Here is a 7,495-nt window from a genome sequence, read left to right on the forward strand (position 1 = left end):
TTCCAGGTTCAACGAGTTAATTTCTGCAGTATGATTGCTTGTGGTCAGATTACATTAGATGTTTATGTAAACAAGAGATTGTTTACATGCACACTAATAATTGGATATTAAACTGATTATGGCAGTAGACAGATTACGCAATAATGATGTCACACGTTACTCTGTTTATCTTAATCGGGTTGAGGTCAAAATGGAAAAACTTAAAACGGCTGGTTTTCTGAGCAATCTTTCAAATTATTAGGACATGTAAACACTTTAATCGGTGTTCCAGTCGTGTATTTGATCCGCGCATGTGCTAGCACCAGCCGAGCGAGCCTCCTTTAGCGGTGGCTAAAGCCATTTTCTAATGGCTGTTTAAATAAAACTGAAGCATGGATTCGTTTTTCCTGACCCATAGACTACTTTCCGGGTGAGGAAATATCTAACATCAAGTTGTAAAATAGCGAACTACTCCTTTAAGGTGTCTACCATTTAGAATCCGTAGTTCACTGCAGCTAGCGACTGGAACAAGCTGCAAAAAAACACTAACTGGACCGTTTCATCTCCATCTCTTCATTCAAAGATTCAAATCATGGACAGTTTACTGACAGCTGTGGCTGCTTCGCGTGGTATATTGTCTCTACCTTGCCCATTGTGCTGTTGTCTTTGTACCATGATTTGTGCTGCTACCATGCTGTGTTTTCATGTGTTGCTGTTATGTTGTCTAGGTCTCTGTAGTTTTGTGGAGTCTCTCTTGTCGTGATGTGTGTTTTGATATTTATTATGAAATGTTTTATTTTTAATCCCAGCCCCCGTCCCAGCAGGAGGCCTTTTGGTAGGCCGTCATTGTAAATAAAAATGTGTTATTAACTGACTTGCCTAGTTAAATAAAGGTAAACTATATATTTTATTCTTAATGGTCCAAGGATATTGATATTTTCAGAGGTCGACTGGCTCTGGCAGCCAAATAGTCCATCTAAACGGGAATTGATTCTTAATTTCGATATGGTTCAAGAATCATTAAAGCCCTTTACTTTATTGTCACGTCAAAATAATTTCACAAATGCAAAATACACACTTACTGTACACTGTTTAACCAGCTTTATCACAGAAGCAGCCGACAGTATTTTTCAGTGACAACACGTTTCTGGCAGCTTTATTCCGTTATACACAGGTGTTTGGAGCATGCTAGATAGCTAATTAGCACAAGTGGTCCGTCTGTCTTCCGTAAACAAGTGCTGGAACGTGGATATATGGCCATGTAGGGACAGACCCTAAAGACAAACCGTGTTTGTAAATTCACTCTTGAGTGCGCTCTGGGTGTTCGTAAATTCAGAACGTTTCGCTCTTGGAGCGTTCAAAGCGCACACTCGACGCTGTAGTAATTTTTTATTATAATACATTTTTTATTACACTTCAAATTACAATACAATAAAAAATAAATAAATATACGTGGAGTTATGTCTTATCTGAAGAAACATAAAATAACAAAGTGAAAAAAATGTAATCACTACACATGAATTGAGCAAGTTGAGGTGACTAAACTGCTTGGAGTAACCCTGGATTGTAAACTGTCATGGTCAAGACATATTGATACAACAGTAGCTAAAATGGGGAGAAGTCTGTCCATAATAAAACGTTGCTCTACCTTCTTAACAGCACTATCAACAAGGCAGGTCCTACAGGCTCTAGTTTTGTCCACCTGGACTACTGTTCAGTCTTGTGGTCAGGTGCCACAAAGAGGGACTTAGGAAAATTGCAATTGGCTCAGAACAGGGCAGCACAGCTGGCCCTTGGATGTACACAGAAAGCTAATATTAATAATATGCATGTCAACCTCTCCTGGCTCAAACTGGAGGAGAGATTGACTTCATCAATACTTATATTTATGAGCGTTATTGACATGTTGAATGTACCGAGCTGTCTGTCTAAGCTACTGGCACACAGCTCAGACACCCATGCATACTCCACAATTCATGCCACAAGAGATCTCTTCACAGTCCCCAAGTCCAGAACAGACTATGTGAGGCGCACAGTACTACATAGAGCCTTGACTACATGGAACTCTATTCCACATCAAGTAACTGATGCAAAGCAGTAAAATTTGATTGAAAAAAGCTGATGAAAAAAACACCTTATGGAACAGCAGGGACTGTGAAGCAACACAAACATAGGCACAGACACATGCATACTGTACACACGCAGTACAGATTTAGTATTGTAGATATGTGGTAGTGGTGGAGTAGGGGCTGAGGGCACACAGTGTGTTGTGAAGTCTGTGAATGTATTGTATTGTATTGTCTTAATTTTGCTGGACCCCAGGAAGAGTAGCTGCTGACATGGTTGCAGCTAATGGGGATCCATAATAAATACAAAAACAAACAAAAAAATATTGTAAATTACTTGAATCATTAACTCTGATAAATCTATTATAGTAGTAGATCAGGATTGGAATATCCATTGCAGTGTGTAATGCAGCCTAGTTTTATTTACACCATCCAGCAGATATCTTAGAAATATAACTTTACTTTGTAGCCTATAGGCTATGGATCATTTGATTGAGAACACATTAAATAGCCTATCGGTGCACTTGATATTGCGGGCCCAGCAGAGAATCAGAGATGAGGAACTAATTCTAAAATATAGATATTTCATCAGTTACAAATTACATGACCGTCCCCTGGACTAGATTTAAAAAAAATACTAACCCATGCTCTTGACTGAAATTGAAAAGGCATGACCCTCACACAGTTTCGTCCAAAGAACTATTCTGTAAATATCGATCCATCCCTAATAATCCTGTTTACATGGACACATCTGAAATCAGGCTACCTGATGGCTAGCCCTTGATCACGACTTTCAGTTCTATTACACTGCACATGAGAGTCATTGGACAAAGGCGTCTTCTGAAGGGGTAGTTTTGTTAAGATCCTCAACGCTCGGTCTGAACATTAACATGCATCGCCTGTGGATTGGTTTTGGAAGCAAAGTTAAATTGATCCACACCTTTATAGGGTTAATCTAACTGCACTGTCCAATTTACAGGAGCTATTACAGTGAAATAATACCATGCTATTGTTTGAGGAGAGTGCATAATTTTTAACATGAAAAGTTATTAATAAACAAATTAGGCACATTTGGGCAGTCTTGATAGAACATTTTGAACAGAAATGCAATGGTTCATTGGATCAGTTGACAACTTTGCTCATACACTGCTGCCATCTAGTGGCTAAAATCTAAACTGCACCTAGTCTGGAATAATACACTTTGGCCTTTCTCTTGCATTTCAGAGATGGTACAAAAAAAATAAAAAATAACAGTTTTTTTTTCTTTGTATTATCTTTTACCAGATCTATTGTGTTATATTCTCCTACATTCCTTTCACATTTCCACAAACTTCAAAGTGTTTCCTTTCAAATGGTATCCTTGCTTCAGGTCCTGAGCTACAGGCAGTTAGATTGGGGTATGTCATTTTAGGCGAAAATTTGAAAAAAAGGGGCGGATCCTTAAGAGGTAAACAACATTGTACTGTATCAATTTGGAAACATTCTCATCGGAAAACTCCACTGGCAATTAATTGAGCGTTGCGCTTACATCCCGAGCCCGAGATGGCATAGCAGTTCAGACGTCTTTGTCCTCGTCTTGTCGTGTCGTGTATATATATATATTTACAACTTTTTTTTCACATACATTTTATTTTATTTTTATTTTCCATCAACTCATCTTCAATACACTCTCCTGCAACCTGCCTCACCAATTGATATGTATAAATACGTATTATTTACCTCAAATCTGCAATCAAATCTGCAATCCTCCAAGAAGCTAGCCAGAAACTCCAAGAAGCTAGCCAGAAGCTAGCCAGGAGCTAGCCAGAAGCTAATCAGAAGCTAGTTAGCTTCTTTACTGGCAACTCGTTCGTATTCAGCTAACCACGGTTTGTGGTCATCAGCTATCCTTTAACTCGAAAATCTATCGCCAGTTTTGTACGGCGCAGCGCGGCTCGGAACGGAACATACCGGACCGATTTTTTCTCTCCATGTCCCTGGATTTCAACTGCTCTCTGGACATTCACTCCCGGATCTCACAGCTAGCTGGCTGCTATCCGTGTGTCTATCTGCTTTCGTCGATTCCGGAGCAAACATCAATTACTCCGGAGCTAGCCAGCTCCGTCAACCACTCCTGAGCTCCGGTCAATCACTCCTGGGCTGCAGTCACCTATCCGGACCCGTTTTACTGCCTACACGGAGCCCCTCCGGGCCTTCACAACTGGACTGCCGACGTTATCTACCCGAAGGAGATCCGGCTGGCTCCTCCGTCGCGACGTTACCTGAATGCCCATCTGCGGCCTGCTAACCGTTAGCTGTCTTACCGGATGCTCTCAGAATAGACAATCGGACAATTTATTTATTTTTATTATTATTATGTTTCTTCTTGGGCCTCTATAACTATATCTATTGTTTTTATTTTTTGTTGTTGTGTGATTTGGACTAATCCCCTCTACAACACGGAACTCCACTAATCTACTGACGGAACGCAAGAGGTGGCTAACAACAGACCTCCATCCTATGCTAGCTTGCTACCGATGTCCTGGCTAGCTGTCTAAATCGCCGTGACCCCCAAACCAACCTCTCCACTCCCTGGACCCTTTTGATCACTCGACTAAGGATGCCTCTCCTTAATGTCAATATGTCTTGTCCATTGCTGTTCTGGTTAGTGTTTATTGGCTTATTTCACTGTAGAGCCTCTAGTCCTGCTCACTATACCTTATCCAACTTATTAGTTCCACCACCCACACATGCAATGACATCTCCTGGTTTCAATGATGTTTCTAGAGACAATATCTCTCTCTTCATCACTCAATACCTAGGTTTACCTCCACTGTATTCACATCCTACCATACCTTTGTCTGTACATTATACCTTGATGCTATTTTATCGCCCCCAGAAACCTCCTTTTACTCTCTGTTCCAGACGTTCTAGACGACCAATTCTTATTGCTTTTAGCCGTACCCTTATTCTTCTCCTCCTATGTTCCTCTGGCGATGTAGAGGTGAATCCAGGCCCTGCAGTGCCTAGCTCCACTCCTATTCCCCAGGCGCTCTCTTTTGATGACTTCTGTAATCGTAATAGCCTTGGTTTCATGCATGTTAACATTAGAAGCCTCCTCCCTAAGTTTGTTCTTTTCACTGCTTTAGCACACTCTGCCAACCCGGATGTTCTAGCTGTGTCTGAATCCTGGCTTAGGAAGACCACCAAAAATTCAGAAATGTTAATTCCAAACTACAACATTTTCAGACAAGATAGAACTGCCAAAGGGGGAGGTGTTGCAATCTACTGCAAAGATAGCCTGCAGAGTTCTGTCCTACTATCCAGGTCTGTACCCAAACAATTTGAACTTCTACTTTTAAAAATCCACCTCTCTAAAAACAAGTCTCTCACCGTTGCCGCCTGCTATAGACCACCCTCTGCTCCCAGCTGTGCTCTGGACACCATATGTGAACTGATTGCCCCCATCTATCTTCAGAGCTCGTGCTGCTAGGCGACCTAAACTGGAACATGCTTAACACCCCAGCCATCCTACAATCTAAACTTGATGCCCTCAATCTCACACAAATTATCAATGAACCTACCAGGTACCCCCAAAGCCTTAAACACGGGCACCCTCATAGATATCATCCTAACCAACTTCCCCTCTAAATACACCTCTGCTGTCTTCAACCAAGATCTCAGCGATCACTGCCTCATTGCCTGCATCCGTAATGGGTCAGAGGTCAAACGACCTCCACTCATCACTGTAAAACGCTCCCTGAAACACTTCAGCGAGCAGGCCTTTCTAATCGACCTGGCCGGGGTGTCCTGGAAGGATATTGATCTCATCCCGTCAGTAGAGGATGCCTGGATATTTTTAAAAATGCCTTCCTAACAATCTTAAATAAACATGCCCCATTCAAGAAAATTAGAACCAGGAACAGATATAGCCCTTGGTTCTCCCCAGACCTGACTGCCCTTAACCAACACAAAAACATCCTATGGCGTTCTGCATTAGCATCGAACAGCCCCGTGATATGCAGCTGTTCAGGGAAGCTAGAAACCGTTATACACAGGCAGTTAGAAAAGCCAAGGCTAGCTTTTTCAAGCAGAAATTTGCTTCCTGCAACACTAACTCTAAAAAGTTCTGGGACACTGTAAAGTCCATGGAGAATAAGAACACCTCCTCCCAGCTGCCCACTGCACTGAAGATAGGAAACACTGTCACCACTGATAAATCCACCATAATTGAGAATTTCAATAAGCATTTTTCTACGGCTGGCCATGCTTTCCACCTGGCAACTCCTACCCCGGTCAACAGCACTGCACCCCCAACAGCAACTCGCCCAAGCCTTCCCCATTTCTCCTTCTCCCAAATCCATTCAGCTGAAGTTCTGAAAGAGCTGAAAAATCTGGACCCCTACAAATCAGCCGGGCTAGACAATCTGGACCCTTTCTTTCTAAAATTATCTGCCGAAATTGTTGCCACCCCTATTACTAGCCTGTTCAACCTCTCTTTCGTGTCATCTGAGATTCCCAAAGATTGGAAAGCAGCTGCGGTCATCCCCCTCTTCAAAGGGGGACACTCTTGACCCAAACTGCTACAGACCTATATCTATCCTACCATGCCTTTCTAAGGTCTTCGAAAGCCAAGTCAACAAACAGATTACCGACCATTTCGAATCTCACCATACCTTCTCTGCTATGCAATCTGGTTTCAGAGCTGGTCATGGGTGCACCTCAGCCACGCTCAAGGTCCTAAACGATATCTTAACCGCCATCGATAAGAAACATTACTGTGCAGCCGTATTCATTGATCTGGCCAAGGCTTTCGACTCTGTCAACCACCACATCCTCATCGGCAGACTCGACAGCCTTGGTTTCTCAAATGATTGCCTCGCCTGGTTCACCAACTACTTCTCTGATAGAGTTCAGTGTGTCAAATCGGAGGGTCTGCTGTCCGGACCTCTGGCAGTCTCTATGGGGGTGCCACAGGGTTCAATTCTTGGACCGACTCTCTTCTCTGTATACATCAATGAGGTCGCTCTTGCTGCTGGTGAGTCTCTGATCCACCTCTACGCAGACGACACCATTCTGTATACTTCCGGCCCTTCTTTGGACACTGTGTTAACAACCCTCCAGGCAAGCTTCAATGCCATACAACTCTCCTTCCGTGGCCTCCAATTGCTCTTAAATACAAGTAAAACTAAATGCATGCTCTTCAACCGATCGCTACCTGCACCTACCCGCCTGTCCAACATCACTACTCTGGACGGCTCTGACTTAGAATACGTGGACAACTACAAATACTTAGGTGTCTGGTTAGACTGTAAACTCTCCTTCCAGACCCATATCAAACATCTCCAATCCAAAGTTAAATCTAGAATTGGCTTCCTATTTCGCAACAAAGCATCCTTCACTCATGCTGCCAAACATACCCTTGTAAAATTGACCATCCTACCAATCCTCGACTTTGGCGATGTCATTTA

Source organism: Oncorhynchus nerka, linkage group LG9a, assembly GCF_034236695.1.
Source record: "Oncorhynchus nerka isolate Pitt River linkage group LG9a, Oner_Uvic_2.0, whole genome shotgun sequence".
NCBI lineage: Eukaryota > Metazoa > Chordata > Actinopteri > Salmoniformes > Salmonidae > Oncorhynchus > Oncorhynchus nerka.